Below are 16,436 nucleotides of genomic sequence, written 5' to 3' on the forward strand. Positions count from 1 at the left end.
GCAGCATGTTGCAAATGATAGACTTTTTTCCACTTGGGATTCTATTTTACAACTCTTGAAAACTGTTCAAAAGTTTCGAGAATGCAAAATTCAATATGTAACGTACATGCAGATAAAAAGAAGAAGAAAGAAAGACTGGAATGAGAGGATTCGATGTTGCGGCTTAGGGACTACACTAATTTATGTTTACCACCACACCACGAACAGTTAAAGCCTTGCACATGCTCAATTAAGGACAACACTTCCTCCAGACATTTCCGCATTATACAGTGTTGTCAGATCATTCATACTGTCGGATTTAGAATTATGAGGGGTGAGATACTTTACTGACCACCTAAGTGAATGCCTCGGACATAGTATCTGCAGTGGCTGGCCGCCGATCAATTTGTTTTCGCTAAGACTGTATCTGTACTCACTACGTGGTGATTTCAGAGCACCTGCATCCATACGCTAGGGCTGTTCGGGAAGTAATTTCCGATTGATCGCGAAATGGAACCCACTTTGGAAATCAGAAATATTTTATCTGCAACAGTTAGCTACAGCTTCCAGCCACTGCTCTACAAAGTCACCACTCCGATTTAGAAATTTGTCACAGCGTTGTACCAACTTTCCAATGCCCTACTCATAGAAGGCAGCCGACTGTGCTTCCCGCTAATTCTCTATGCTCACCTATAGCTCGTTGTTTGTGCAAAAATGTTGTCTTCATACACAGTAGTTAATGTGAGCAGATATGAAACACAGAGGGAGACAATTACGGTTCAAAAAATGGCTCTGAGCACTATGGGACTTAACATCTGAGGTCATCAGTCGCCTAGAACTTAGAACTACTTAAACCCAACTAACCTAAGGACATCACACACATTCATGCCCTAGGCAGGATTCGAACCTGCGACCGTAGCGGTCGCGCGGTTCCAGACTGAAGTGCCTAGAACCGCTCGGTCACATCGGCCGGCGCCAATTAAGGGCTGTACTGCAGGTGATTGAACACTTCATTGCCCCTGCAGATTGCGACTGAGAATTGTCCCAAAGTAGGAAGCATATGACAGTTCTGTAATGTGGGCTGCATAACATCAGGTGAAATCTCTCACCAGGACCTCATACTTGGTGGGGGACACTATTTTCTACGCATCATTATGTGCTGACCATGCACTCAGAACTGAAAAGAGCGAAGTGATGCAACCTACAGGCATACTAGAGTCACTGTCAAACACGTATGTGCAAAGCTTTATTAGATTTTCATAGTGGTTTCCATTTCTTGACTGATCGGAACTTACTTTCTGAATATCGCTCGTAGTTGACAGGCTCACTTATAGAGGCCACCTGGGTCAGCACCCTGGCGTACGCCAAGGAAACAGCATTACTTAAGTGCTCACAAATGAATGCTCAGCCTATTCTTTAAATTGTATAATTGTTGCCAAGTCAATATGCTCAAGTGCTGCAAACTTCCTGTATCTTATATGTTGCTCTATAAAATACTACATTGCACATATCGTGTTTGTTCCTGCCGTAACAAACTTGACAACATGTGAGGGTTACATTTTCTCTGTGTGTTTGTGTCAGTGCTAAGTAACCTGTAAACATCGCGATGGAAGAAATACTCCAACATCTCATTGCCCAGCAACAAGCTTCACGGAACAACAGAAGGCTCTCGACACCACTCTCAATCAAGTGGCGTTTGCGTATTTGCAGCATGTTACCCTCCTGTCAGTGCAACCATCACCCTTTCCAGCATATGATCAATCGGCTGAGGACTGGGACTTGCATGAGACACAGTTACGCCAACATTTCCAGTTTTTTTTCCCCCAGCTTATCATTTGATGAAATGTGCAAGCTTCTCTCAACCTGTTACCATGACAGAGCGCATGTCATTGCAACATGGGTAGAATTTTACTATTTTCAGAAATACCAAAACTAATCTTACAAAGCCTGGGCTGCAGAGTTACTCAGGTTGAACCACCACTGTAAATTTGTCACTAGTACCAATCGCGAATCCTATGTTGATCGCATGGTGCGTGATGATATTCATCTGACCCCACGTAGGGGAGTCCGCAAAAAAGCACTTCAATGTGAGAATCCAAAGCTTACGGATGTGCTCAATATGGCACAGTCTTTTGAAGTGTCACTGACCACAGGCGATCAGATTGCTGCATTGGGAGAAGTATAGGAAGCTGCTTAGTCAACCCTCATTAGGCATGCTGCAAGTGTTCAGCATGATGGGCAAGCAATTGCAGCAGTACAACCTTCAACTGAGCGTTGCAGGGGACAGTGTTGGTTATGGCGACAGCAGCAACAGACTGCATCACAGCAGCGCCGCATGCCTCTTCCGTCTAGCTCGTACTGCTTCGTTGAACACAAACAAGCAGCGTGCCCTAAGGATTGGCCAGTTTGCAACAAGTGTCAAAAGAAAGGCAACGTTGCAACAGTGTGTAACTCCTTTCCAAAAGTAGTGGACACTGTAGTACCGATGGACATAAACTACAGGGTGATTCAAAAAGAATACCACAACTTTAAAAATGTGTATTTAATGAAAGAAACATAATATAACCTTCTGTTATACATCATTACAAAGAGTATTTAAAAAGGTTTTTTTTTCACTCAAAAACAAGTTCAGAGATGTTTAATATGACCCCCTCCAGACACACGAGCAATATCAACCCGATACTCCAACTCGTTCCACACTCTCTGTAGCATATCAGGCGTAACAGTTTGGATAGCTGCTGTTATTTCTCGTTTCAAATCATCAATGGTGGCTGGGAGAGGTGGCCGAAACACCATATCCTTAACATACCCCCATAAGAAAAAATCGCAGGGGGTAAGATCAGGGCTTCTTGGAGGCCAGTGATGAAGGGCTCTGTCACGGGCTGCCTGGCGGCCGATCCATCGCCTCGGGTAGTTGACGTTCTGGTAGTTACGGACAGATAAGTGCCAATGTGGTGGCGCTCCATCCTGCTGAAATATGAATTGTTGTGCTTCTTGTTCGAGCTGAGGGAACAGCCAATTCTCTAACATCTCCAGGTACTGTAGTCCAGTTACAGTAGCACCTTCGAAGAAAAAGGGACCAAAAACTTTATTGGCTGAAATGGCGAACAAATGTACAACTAAATGAAACTTTATAGCTCCCTTAATTCGTCGACAGATAAGTGCTTAGCTCTGCCTTTTGTCGTTGCAGAGTTTTAAATTCCTAAAGTTGTGGTATTCTTTTTGAATCACCCTGTATATCTCTACAATGACTGTTTCCCCCAAAAAAATGTTTATTGACTTGCACGTGTTTAATAAACTGCTAAAAACGCAAGTGGACACAGGAGCTGCAGTGACTTTAGTAAACGCACAAACGTACATGGACTTGGGCTCCCCTCCCCTCACACAGGTTTCACAGAAGTTGGTTAGCTACAACAAACAGCACATCGATCCTAGGTCAGTTCTTCACTCCTGTGTCTTACAAACCTGTTGTTCGTCCCCTCACCTTCCTTACTGCGGATCATTCCCATACTGTAGACCGTTTCAGGTTAGATGTGTTTAATGCTTTTGGTTTCTCCATTGCCTGGGAGGTAAATTTAGTGTCAGATCATATTCCACATCAACGACTGGAATCCCTCTGCTACAAGTTTTCGTCTTTTTTTCCCCCTGGGATAGGTTATGCTAACGGTTTTCTAGTCCACGTTACCATGAAAGAGTCCGCCCACCCTAGTTATTTTCAGGCGGGATAGATGACTGTCGTGGTGTGCGGCACTGTCAAGGCCGAATTAGACCATTTGATGTCACTCGATGTCATTCAGCCTATTTCTTCCAGTGAATTGGCTACACCACTGGTCATCGTTAAGAAGACAATGGGTAAGCTTCGTCCTTTCTGAAAGTATTTGTATGAAGTACGCCATAAGTGAAACATGGATGACAAACAGTTTAGACAAGAAGACAATAGAAGCTTTTGAAATGTGGTCTAAGGAAGATTGCTGAAGATTGGGCGGAGCAGATCATGTAACTAATGAGGAAATACTGAATAGAATTGGGAAGATGAGAAATTTGTGGTACAACCTAACTAGAAGTAGGGATCGGTTGGTAGGGCACATTCTGAGGCATCAAGCGATCATCAATTTAGTACTGGAGGGAAGCATGGGGGATAAAAATCGTAGAGGGAAACCAAGAGATGAGCACAGTAAGCAGATTCAAAAGGACGTAGGTTGCAGTAGTTACTTGGAGATGAAGAGACTTGCACACAATAGAGTAGCATGGAGAGCTACATCAAACCAGTCTTTGGACCGAAGACCACAATAACACCACCACCACCACCACCACCAACAACAACAACAACAACATTTTATCTCATGTCAACACCAATAACTTGTCATACAATGCAGGATTCATCGGAAAAGTATTTATGAAGTCTTTCGGGTCCATGGTTCTGACTTCAGCCAGTAAGTTAACATGTGACCAATCGCTCCTTTTTTTTCAACCACTCTCGGACCAATTTCCACTTTTTCATTGTTTTTTATTGCTTGCAAACTGTAGCTAATATAACTGCAACACATCTTTCTTTTGGATGTTCGGCACCCTAACCTTGTAAAATTACGTTGTCAACTAACAGTTTTTGTCAATGTTATTGCGAGGGCGCTTCAGTATATTGAAGCTCTGAGAAACCAGTATTGTCAGTAAGCATTGAATATGTGTAAGCCCCTTTACACTCTTCCATTTCTTCGTGACAACGTGTGTTGTGTAGTGTTGCAGACACGTCCACACTATTCGAAGTGAGACTGTCAGGAAGGCTATCACTGTATTCTACACCTACGATTGGGGATTCTTTGCTTTGGGGTTTATCACGAATTCTTTCCCCAGAACACCTTCTTCCTCATCGCCCTCCCTTGGCTGTGGATGGTTGGCTTTCAGTATTTCTTTTTCCCCTTCCACAGGTTGGTTCTTCATATTTGCTGCACCTCTTTGAATCATTATGGTGTTCGTCGATTCCTCTAATTTTCCTTTTCTCCCATCTGACAGTTCTGCCGTCCATGATTTCTTCGGCATTTGTTGTCGGTCTCCCTGGCTATCCGATAGCGTATCTGTCGTACCTGCTTCACTTTTTCTCCCAGGGTGGGCACGCTTTTTTCACCTCCGTGATGAACAGTCATCCATTTCTTGTTTTCTTTGGTGGAGCTATCTGTAGAATCGTCATTTGTCACCTGTGATTCAGTCTCATTGTTTCAGTCTCATGTGCGGACTTTGGTCGATTATTCGGAGCTGCGGTGCGCAACATGTGCACCGCTGCCTCGTTCATTGTCACAGGAGTGAGATGAGACTGCGTCTGCTAGAACAATGATTCCCAACCGTTCTTAGACCAACTACCTCTGAATGCAATCAGATATTATATAATATCCCCCCCCCCCCACCGCTCCCCCCTTCACTACTCCCACCCCTCAACCGCTTCCCCCGGCATCTCAAATTTAACGCTTATCCAAACTTCAAGATTTTAGACATGGCTGCAGCAGCAACTGTTGAAATTCTTCACGATAATGGATGACAGCCAAAAACAGTTGCAGGATAAAAATTTATTAAAATTCTTGACCAAGGTTTCGGTACATATAAATATATCTTCATCAGAAGTAAAAAATCTAAAATTACATCATGCAATGGAGATTGTGCCTTTAGCACAATTGTTTTATTAATCTCCATTGCATGATGTAATTTTAGATTTTTTACTTCTGATGAAGATATATTTATATGTACCGAAACCTTGGTCAAGAATTTTAATAAATTTTTATCCTGCAACTGTTTTTGGCTGTCATCCATTATCGTGAAGAATTTCAACAGTTGCTGCTAATCTAAAATTACATCATGCAATGGAGATTGTGCCTTTGGCACAATTGTTTTATTAATCTCCATTGCATGATGTAATTTTAGATTTTTTACTTCTGATGAAGGTATATTTATATGTACCGAAACCTTGGTCAAGAATTTTAATAAATTTTTATCCTGCAACTGTTTTTGGCTGTCATCCATTATCGTGAAGCCTATCCAAACTTTAGAATAAAAAAGAATTTTCTTTGAAAGCATTTGTTTTTAAAATGATGAAAGCTAAATGATATTTATTTTGTGTGTGTGTGCGTGTGTGTGTGTGTGTGTGTGTGTGTGTGTGCGCGCTATAATGAATGATGAAGCAATTCCCAGTGAATAGCGAGTGCTACCTACAACGCAGTCGCGCAAGCTAACCATCCAGAGGGAGGGTAGACACTTGTTACAGAACGTGCTTTCCCTGTCCTACTCCTCTCCCTAGCGGCAATTGCTTCCCCCACACCATGCATCCCCAATTAAAATCTACCTATTTAAATTGTGTGCACTATTGTTGCTGCTTTTAGATCACTTGATTGCTGGACTCCTTACTTCTGAAGTGGCAGACATTGCAACACTTCAAGCTGTTAACGCTTTGTGTGTGCCTTCTCTGATAACAACAATAATGATCGTAATTCTGTGTACATCACTGTAGTGGTGCGCTATCAATTAGTTGATATATCTGTTTCAAAGTAAGTAATGAAACAATTTTTGGTCATTTGCGGGAACAATCTACAACTTGCAGAAGACATTGTCATGAGATATTTAGCGTTTGTTACATGTGTCTTACTTTTACTTTCATAGCTGTACAATTCAAATCACAAAGTACATGTGTAATCAGTGGCCCACGTAAGGTACTTGTGACCTCCACCGCATGGCGTCAAGCGTTAATGCTACTAACTGAGAAAAAAGTAGTTATAGAAAACTTATACAGACTGAAGAAAAATTCGAGCACTTGGACTTCGCAGTGCGATCCCTCGCATACTAGCAACACAAAAATTTCTCTCACAAAATTTCATCCTGCGCATATTTTGGACAGTAATTGGACGATAATGACTGGCAATCTGGCAACACTGTAATCACGTGTACAATAACTACATCTGTCAGGAGTAAGCGGTAGTGCTGTGCAGTTGGTGCAGAGAAGATAAACAGAGAAACCCAAACTCGGGGAAACCAGAGTGTGGATACATACCTGACAGGAAACGGAAAACCAAGAAAATACCCTTCGAGAAGACCAACTTGAACCAGTCACTGAACTGGGATTTCTGATGCTGCGACTACGTTTCGCGTGGATACAAAACCCACGTTATCGATGGATTTCCTCCATAAAAAGAGGTCTGAAGCTGTACATCCCCTGCAGCGATTACGATCTTAAAATGAAATAATGGAATGAATAATGAATGTCATATAGCCTTTAATTCAAAGTGTAGTCACTATGCTGTTGGCCACTCACGAAGGACTTCAACTTTAATGGTATGAGTTGTAGCATTTTTAAAGTGCTCAAGCTCTGTAATATCGTTAGTGGGAATAAACCAAATTTTGAAAAAAAAAATGTGAATAACGTTTCTTGTTGGCATGTAGGAGGTTGATGGTTCGATTCTGTGTCGAGACTTATTTGTTTTTATTTGTTAAAAGTAGTCTGCCTGTCACGGTATCTGGCTTCTTAATCGTCACACAGCGGTTACAGTGGGTCTTCTACAAAACATTTGCTGTTATGTACTACGAACACATAAATGGAAGTACAATCGTCTTCATTGGTCAGCTTTTAAAGAAGCCTTTTGCTTCGAGCCACTGCATCTACTAGATTCCAAAGTTGTTTTGTGTGTATCCTCCTCCAGTGGTCCCGTCTATTAATACCATTAATATTCTTCCCACGTTCAGGACCATTACATTTCGTTAGGGCCTTATGTCGCCAGTAGTGCTAGGAACGCGCTTTGCAAATACATGCATCAAAAAAAGGTATGCATCATCCCGATTCTCAGAACTCCTGAAGATATACGTTGACTGTGGATATTGTATCAAAGACACAGTCCCATTGACTGTTCAGAGATGTCACTAAACCCGCACAAAGGTGTAAACAACCATGCGTGAAAAGCGCCTATTAGACGAAGGGGGTCTGACAGCCGATCAGTTCCAGTCATTCCACCAGCAAGGAGGTACTCGGCTCGTGTTGTGTAAGTCGACTATGCCTAGACGGTCAATACCGCGGTTCGATCGCGTCCGCATTGTTACTTTGTGCCAGGAAGGGCTCTCAACAAGGGAAGTGTCTCGGAGTAAACGGTAGCGATGTTGTTCAAACATGGAGCAGATACAGAGAGACAGGAACTGTGGATGATATGCCTCGGCCGGCCCCAGTGGCCGTGCGGTTCTAGGCGCTACACTGGAACCGGGCGACCGCTACGGTTACAGGTTCGAATCCTGCCTCGGGCATGGATGTGTGTGATGTCCTTAGGTTAGTTAGGTTTAATTAGTTCTAAGTTCTAGGGGACTGATGACCTGAGATGTTAAGTCCCATAGTGCTCAGAGCCATTTGAACCATTTGACATGCCTCGCTCAGGTTGGCCAAGGGCTGCTACTGCAGTGGACGACCGCTACCTACGGATTATGGGTCGGAGGAACCCTGACAGCAACGCCACCGTGCTGAATAATGCTTTTCGTGCAGCCACAGGATGCCGTGTTACGACTCAAACTGTGCACAATAGGCTGCATTATGCGCAACTTCACTCCCGATGTCCTCAGCGAGGTCTATCTTTGCAACCACAGAACCGTGCAGCGAGGTACAGACGGGTCCAACAACATGCCGAATGAATCGCTCAGGACTGGAATCACGTTCTCTTCACCAATGAATGTTCCATATGTCTTCAACCAGACAATCGTCCAAGACGTGTCTGGAGGCAACCTTTCACGCTGAACATCTTAGACGCACTGTGCACCGAGCGCAGCAAGATGGAGGTTCCCTGCCGTTTTTGGGGTAGCATTATGTGGGGCCGACGTACGTCGCTGGTGGTCATGAAAGGCACCGTAATGGCTGTACGCTACGTGAATGCCATCCTCCGACCGATAGTGCAACCACGTCGGCAGCATACTGGCGAGGCATTTGTCTTCATAGACGACAATTCGCACCCCCATCGTGCAAATATTGTGAATGACTTCCTTCAGGATAGCGACATCGCTTGACTAGGGTGGCCAGAATGTTCTCCAGACATGAACCCTATCGAACATGCCTGGGATAGATTGAAAAGGGCTGTTTATGGACGACGTGACCCACCAGCCAGTCTGAGGGATCTACCCCGAATCACCGTTGAGGAATGGGAGAATCTGGACCCATAGTGCCTATGAACTTGTGGATAGTATGCCACGACGTATACAGGCATGCATCAATGCAAGAGGACGTGCTACTGGGTATTAGAGGTACCGGTGTGTACAGCAATCTGGACCGCCACCTCTTAAGATCTCGCTGTATGTTGGTACAACATGCAATGTGTGGCTTTCATGAGCAATAAAAAGGGCGGAAATGATGTTTATGCTGATCTCTATTCCAATTGTCTATACAGATTCCGGAATTCTCGGAACCGTGGTGATGCAAAACTTCTTTTGACGTGTGTAATTTCGGTAGGACCATTGGGGGAGGGTACACAGAAAACAGGTTTGGAAACTGGTGGATGCAGTGGCACGAAACAATTTGTGCCCATGACGTTCGCCGGCCGCTGGTGGCCGAGCGGTTCTAGGCGCTTCAGTCTGGAACCGCGCGACCGCTACGGTCGCAGGTTCGAATCCTGCCTTGAGCATGGACGTGTTTGATGTCCTTACGTTAGTTAGGTTTAAGTAGTTCTAAGTTCTAGGCGACTGATGACCTGAGATGTTAAGTCCCATGGTGCTCAGAGCCATTTGAACCATTTTGAAACATGACGTTCAAACATCTTCGTTAAGAGCTGTCCAATGAAAATGATTTCTGTGTTCTTAGTATGTAAGTGCGAATTTTTTTGTAGAAGACGTACTGTGATCGCTGTATAGCTACTTTTAGCAAATAAAACTGCTTAGGTCATCAGTCCCTAAGCTTACACACTACTTAACCTAAATTTCCTAAGGACAAACACACACACCCATGCCCGAGGGAGGACTCGAACCTCCGCCGGGACCAGCCGCACAGTCCATGACTGCAGCACTTTAGACCGCGCGGCTGCAAACGTTTGATGACAAAGCGACAAGTCAACCGATTTCTTCACGGGAAAACACGTCCGGTGTGTCATACACGGCATTAGTGACGGTCCGTGTGTCATATGACAGGAATTTCTTACCGTCGCACATAATTTGTATGCTTGGTAAGTTAGTGATACATGCCTCCTTGCCTGATTTATTTGTTCGTATGAATGTGAATGTCATCACTCCCAAGGAAATGATGAAAACATAATAGTTTGTCACATAAGCTGCAACAAAAGAACGCTGCAGTTTCACAATCACATAGTTTCTCTGTGATCTGTCAAAACATATACTTTTAATGTTTTTGCAGTTGCGTTCCGTTTTGGAAGTTTTGATTCCTGAAATTCCTTTGTTGCAACATATTTCAGGCCCGTTTATTTGTTGTTTTTTTTCATTTCTGTTACTTGCGACGATAACGTATTATTCCTACATGACTCGTGTGTAGTATGACAACTGCCGAGGCTACAGAACGAGAACAAACATCACAGTGACCGGACGGACAGTTCTTAATGTTGTGAAAAGAGAAATGAGATAAATGGCACAAAAGAGTTTTGAACACGACTCGTCCACTTCACAGTTCACCATGACAACCACGACGCCACGGCTGGAAACGCTGGCTCAATATTGCAACTGGTACGCTTTAACCGTTCACTGTTTCTATTTTTATTTTTTTCATAGTTCACTACGCCATCTTCCTGTTTTCATGCTTGATCATTGCTCAGTCTTTAACGGGTTATCCACTGGACCATCTTACCACTAAATCTGAGGAGGGAGCGATGGGAAGTTAGAATGCTGCCATAAAGCTTCAACACTGCGTTAATTTGCTCTGACGTTATTTCAAACTGTAGTTCGAAAACTCTGACTCAAAATCCTGTTTGAGTAACAGTAATATCACCGACATTGCCGTCAGAATGTTTGAACTTTTGAATTATTTCCATATAACTCCACAGTTTGATCACATTTTTGGGAGTTTTTAACCTAAGATAAAGGTACTACAACTGATCGACGGATGAATTCCAATTATATCCTCTGCTGTTACAAAAGTTAACTACTTCTTCCATACAAAGTCCACTACCTCCAATTGTTAAGGTCACGCATGGTTATTGTCAAATATGACCTTCAAAGTTCTTTTTCTTAGAGGTTCTGCCATTAGAAATCCTGTCTGATCTGAACGCTCGATGGACTTAACTCACCGACAACAGCGCACAGCCACTATACTGTGTTCATCATAAGAATAAACCTGATGTAAACATTACACCATGTACTCGTATTCTTCCACGCTTGCTTGAAGCTCATTGGATTTCGTTTCTCGTGGAGTGAAAGACAGCATAGACAAGTACGATCATAAGGACACGTTTTATGCTGTGTTACACACACTTATTAAGACAGAGCGATAATGCGTGACAACAGTGTTCCTGAGCATTTAACTTGGACAGCACTGGCCAGCCAGCTGGTCCAACTAACCTGCAATGGGGCGAGCAGTTGCAGTTCAGACGGAAAAAGAGACGAGCAGAGAAACAATATGGCTTCGAAAGTCATTTAATTTTTAAAGAAAATGAAATAATATTCAGCAAAAGTCCAGCACTATCGCACTTCTTATGTGATCAGGAGGAAATCATAAAATGCTCTCGTTCTCACCTAACATAGTATTCTAATTACAAACAAGAGTGACGAAAATTCCTAACTTAAACACAGGGTAGGTTTTCTGAGCGAGCTATTTTTGATGCAAAAGCGTACTGCAGGGATTTCACAGTATTGTTGCACACTGAAGGTACTGATTACAGTCAGTCGTTTGGTAACCTCGTAGCTCCTTCCTTACCTGAAATCGAAAAATACATTTCAGTTCTGGAACTGCCATCTGCTACGGTGATATCGAGTCGATCAACAACAGAATCCACGAAGCCAACAAGGCACCGTATTTTCTCCACTTCTTTTTTGATGTGCCGGTCTATATCAGGCCAACGTTCGGCAGTACCATGTGGAAAAGCTGCGTGCGTTAGTTTCAGCATGTCTGGCAGCTTAACAATCTCGTTATTTCTTGCAACAAAACTGTGGTGTCACAGCCAGACACCACGCTTGCTAGGTGGTAGCCTTTAAATCGGCCGCGGTCCATTAGTATACGCCGGACCCGCGTGTCGCCACTGTCAGTGATTGTAGACCGAGCGCCGCCACACGGCAGGTCTAGAGAGACTTACTAGCACTCGCCCCAGTTGTACAGCCGACTTAGCCAGAGATGGATCACTGACAACTACGCTCTCATTTGCCGAGACGATAGTTAGCATAGCCTTCAGCTACGTCAATTGCTACGACCTAGCAAGGCGCCATAGCATTGGATATTATTTTATATTGTGGTTATAACATGTATCGTCAAGAGGGATGTTCTACAATTGTGGATTAAAGTTAAGTATTATATCAACTACGTACTTTATTTGCTACTATTAATTCCCTTAACTGTTCCAGACCTCACGCCAATCTGCGTGAGCTTAACGCGTGCCTTTCGGCTTCCTCTCATTGTGACTTGGCTGTCTTGCCAAGTCACAACAAAACCCCTTTAACTTGGCTCCAGATCAGTTCTTTTGGGTTCATATTATAATGAACAAGTGGTAGATGTAAAAAAGCAGCGTTTGTATGGCGTGCTCAATGCTGCGAAAATGATTGTTTTTATTGTTTCTACCCGATACCGATTCTGCTATACATCCAGTGTATATTTGTGTCTCAACTGTATCAAATACAGTCCCTCGGAAAACATCCAAGCCGATTTTTCCTGTAAATTTGTGAAAAACATTAGGAGCAACCTATTTCTAGGGACTTTTCAACCGTATTTCACACGCGCGTTTCAGTACGGAGCACGAAGTAGCCTCAGCCATTATCACAAAAAAAAAAGAAAAAAAATGCCTCTGAGCACTATGGGACTTAACTTCTGAGGTCATCAGTCCCCTAGAACTCAGAACTACTTAAACCTAACTAACCTAAGGACATCACACACATCCATGCCCGAGGCAGGATTCGAACCTGCAACCGTAGCGGTCGCGCAGTTCTAGACTGTAGCGCCTAGAATCGCTCGGCAACTCCGGCCGGCCTCAGCCATTATCATACTGCATATTAACAGCGCTATAATTGGAGCACAACAGAACGGAGAATGTGACTGTACACGATTTTTAAAATAAAAACTACATAATTAAACCGTGATTAAGAAAAACGTTGATGGCTGTTAATACTGTAAAATATCCTAAAGGTTCATTTAACGTAACTTAGCCTAATACATAAGTAGGACCTACTTCCAAGAGTGTAACAGCACAGTGTACGTGTGCTACGACTTCTGACCAGTCACCGCGTTTGTGTTTCTTTACATCAGATTTATTATTTTGATGAACAGAGCATAGCAGCAGAGACGTAAACACGACACACCTGCGCTTGCCACGGTCACCAACGGCCAACTGCGCGACTGTTACCCAAGCACGTCCCACTCTACTCGTCCTCACAGCTTTACTCCCGCCAGTATCTCATCTCCTACATTCCAAACTTCACAGAAGCTCTGCTACGAAACGTGCAAGGTAAGTACTTCCGGAAGAAACGATATTGCGGTGACACGGATTATCCACGACCTGGGGCTCCTTTCTTCCAGGAGTGTTGGTCCTGCGTGTATCGCAGGAGTGCTTCTATGAAGTTTGAGAAGTATTAGACGGAATACTGGCGGGAGTAAGGCTCTGAGGAGTGGTTATGGGTCGCGCTTGGTGGCAGAGAATTTGTCAGTGAAAGGCAAAGTTTCCGAGTTCGATTCTCGATCTGGAAAACAGTTTTAATCTGGAAAGAAGTTTCATAAATTACTTTGGTTATTTTAACGCCGCGAAAGATATATCATGACTGATCCATTTTACTATTTTTATCCATTTTCCCCTCCTATTTTAATGTTCATTATTTCTTTTCTTTCAGGCACCGACGAGACTTAATGCTCGGCGCCATTGCTCTGGACGCCACAGCCTATTTAAGCCCTTGTCATTATCGCTGGACAGCTTCTATATTTGCACCGTGATAACTCTTCGCATACCTTTTTAAAGCAAACAACACAAATAGCGATGTGACGCAGTTTACAACAATACGGGCTTCTCTTCAACGCCCCATGCCGTATCTTAGCAACAGTCTGAGACGAGTCGAATGGTGAGCAACACATATGTTCCTGTCTGCATTCAGCAAAGCCTTAAAATATCATGAAATGCAGTCGGGACACGGGCAACTATAGGGGCCTCTGGTAAGTCCTCAACTAGCATATAATTTCTGCCAATCCTTGGCATCCAAAACCTTCTGCGGACGCGTAACAAAAATTCTCACATCATGTACGTTTAATGATCAGGGAGATCTTCGACACAGCTGTTATATTCACGGTAATTTAATTCTGTAAATCAATCGTCCAGATTGCTGATTACTGTTAGTCTAAAGTAGTTTGTGTTGGAGAAACATTAATTTCATAACCCTTGTAATTAGAGATCAGGATACCATAAATTAGAAATTCTCCTACGGAGCGGCTCATGCCAACTGTTCGCTGTTTTCGCTCGTTCAGATAACATTCGACAAGCTTAGTACATCGCCAATGCCGTCTTGAAACACACGATTTCCGTGGTCCTAGCATAAGAACTAATATATTCTTAAAAGAATTTCTAACGAGTTGTAGATGAATTTCAGGTATTAAGTTGTATTTTGAGTCGATTCTAGGGTGTGATTCCACCTGTCAGTTTTGGCCAATGACATGTTTTGTGATGCCATGAGTTTACGATGCGAAAGACGTATTTGGCTTGTTATTAAATGTCATCTGTGGTTCTCTTAGTAACTGACGTAAACTATGCTGTTTACTTCAAATATATTATAGCTATTTCCGCGGCATGGTTAAGCAGGAGCCTACGTGTGCAGCTTAAATTGCGGCGAGTGAATCAAGTAGCAATCGTACTTACAATCTTAGTTCTCGTGAATATAAACGGCTACTTTTTTCCGAATATAGCATGATTTCGGGTCTAGTGTAGCAGGGGATACAACCTGTCGGCTTTGAACAATGACGTCATTCCTTAGTCATAGATAGTAATGTCTTCACTTCGAGGCATAGATAATAAAGCAGTTCTGTGTTCTAATAAGCGCTATCATTAAAATAATTGAATGTGAATCTAAAAGCGATCGCTTGATATTAGATACAGATGCTTCAGTAGCTGATAAGTGTTTTTTGGCTTTTTAAAAAAAAAATCTCACGAGATAGAATAAACTGATCCTACTTTATTAAGCAATCAATAAAAAAACTAAACAAAAACATAACAGCAAAAGACAAGTGAAACACAAAGGTTAAATAAACAATCAAAACACATAAAATGAAACAGGTTGCAAATGTAACGTACGTGTATTTCCACCTATTCGTAAGTAGGATCAGTTTATTCTATCTCGTGAGATTTTTTTTTTTAAAGCCAAAAAACACTTGTCAGCTACTGAAGCATCTGTACCTTAGGATCAGTTTATTCTATCTCGTGAGATATTTTTTTAAAGCCAAAAAACACTTATCAGCTACTGAAGCATCTGTATCTTCTAATGGGTGCGGGAGTTCCGACTCACACCCCTCACACCCACCCACCTCCCCAGGAGTTGGAACTCCCGCACCCATTAGAAGATACAGATGCTTCAGTAGCTGATAAGTGTTTTTTGGCTTTAAAAAAAAAATCTCACGAGATAGAATAAACTGATCCTAAGATACAGATGCTTCAGTAGCTGATAAGTGTTTTTTGGCTTTAAAAAAAAAATCTCACGAGATAGAATAAACTTATACTACTTTATGTTAGTAATAGCGGAGACGAAATAAACAGCACATCTACAATTTGTATCCCGTGTTCCACTTAGGGTTTACTGAAGCGGAGGATACATCGTTCAGGTGAAGAACAGGACAGTAATGCTGGTGAAAACTAAGAAATCGCCTTACGACAAACTCGTATTCCGGACTGTACTTGAGCAACACACTTCGAGTGAGCTTTTAATTTGTATCGGGTTTCATTTGCGGTTTAGTGAAGCAGGGGATACATAGTTCAAGTGAACAACAGGACAGCAATGCTAGTTGAAACTAAGAAATCGACTACGCTGAACCTATATCCCGTACTGCACTTAAGCAATACAATTCGAAAGACTTTCGAGATACAACTGACATACATGTAACGTGATGTATTCTTTACTAGTAATTTCATTCATTTCTTTCCATTGTATTTTGCGGAGAAATACTAAGATACAAACACGCGATATCGTTAACGTGAAAATACTACTGGCCCTTACATATGTGAAATAAAGTTTATCTCTCTCGCATTCCTTTGTTTCTCAACATTCTCCTCAGCTCTTTCATCTTTGTAATATATGCTCTCTGGCGACTTATGACGTCATTGTTCAAAGCCGACGGGTTG

The sequence above is a fragment of the Schistocerca americana genome, chromosome 9, assembly GCF_021461395.2.
Source record: "Schistocerca americana isolate TAMUIC-IGC-003095 chromosome 9, iqSchAmer2.1, whole genome shotgun sequence".
Taxonomy (NCBI): domain Eukaryota; kingdom Metazoa; phylum Arthropoda; class Insecta; order Orthoptera; family Acrididae; genus Schistocerca; species Schistocerca americana.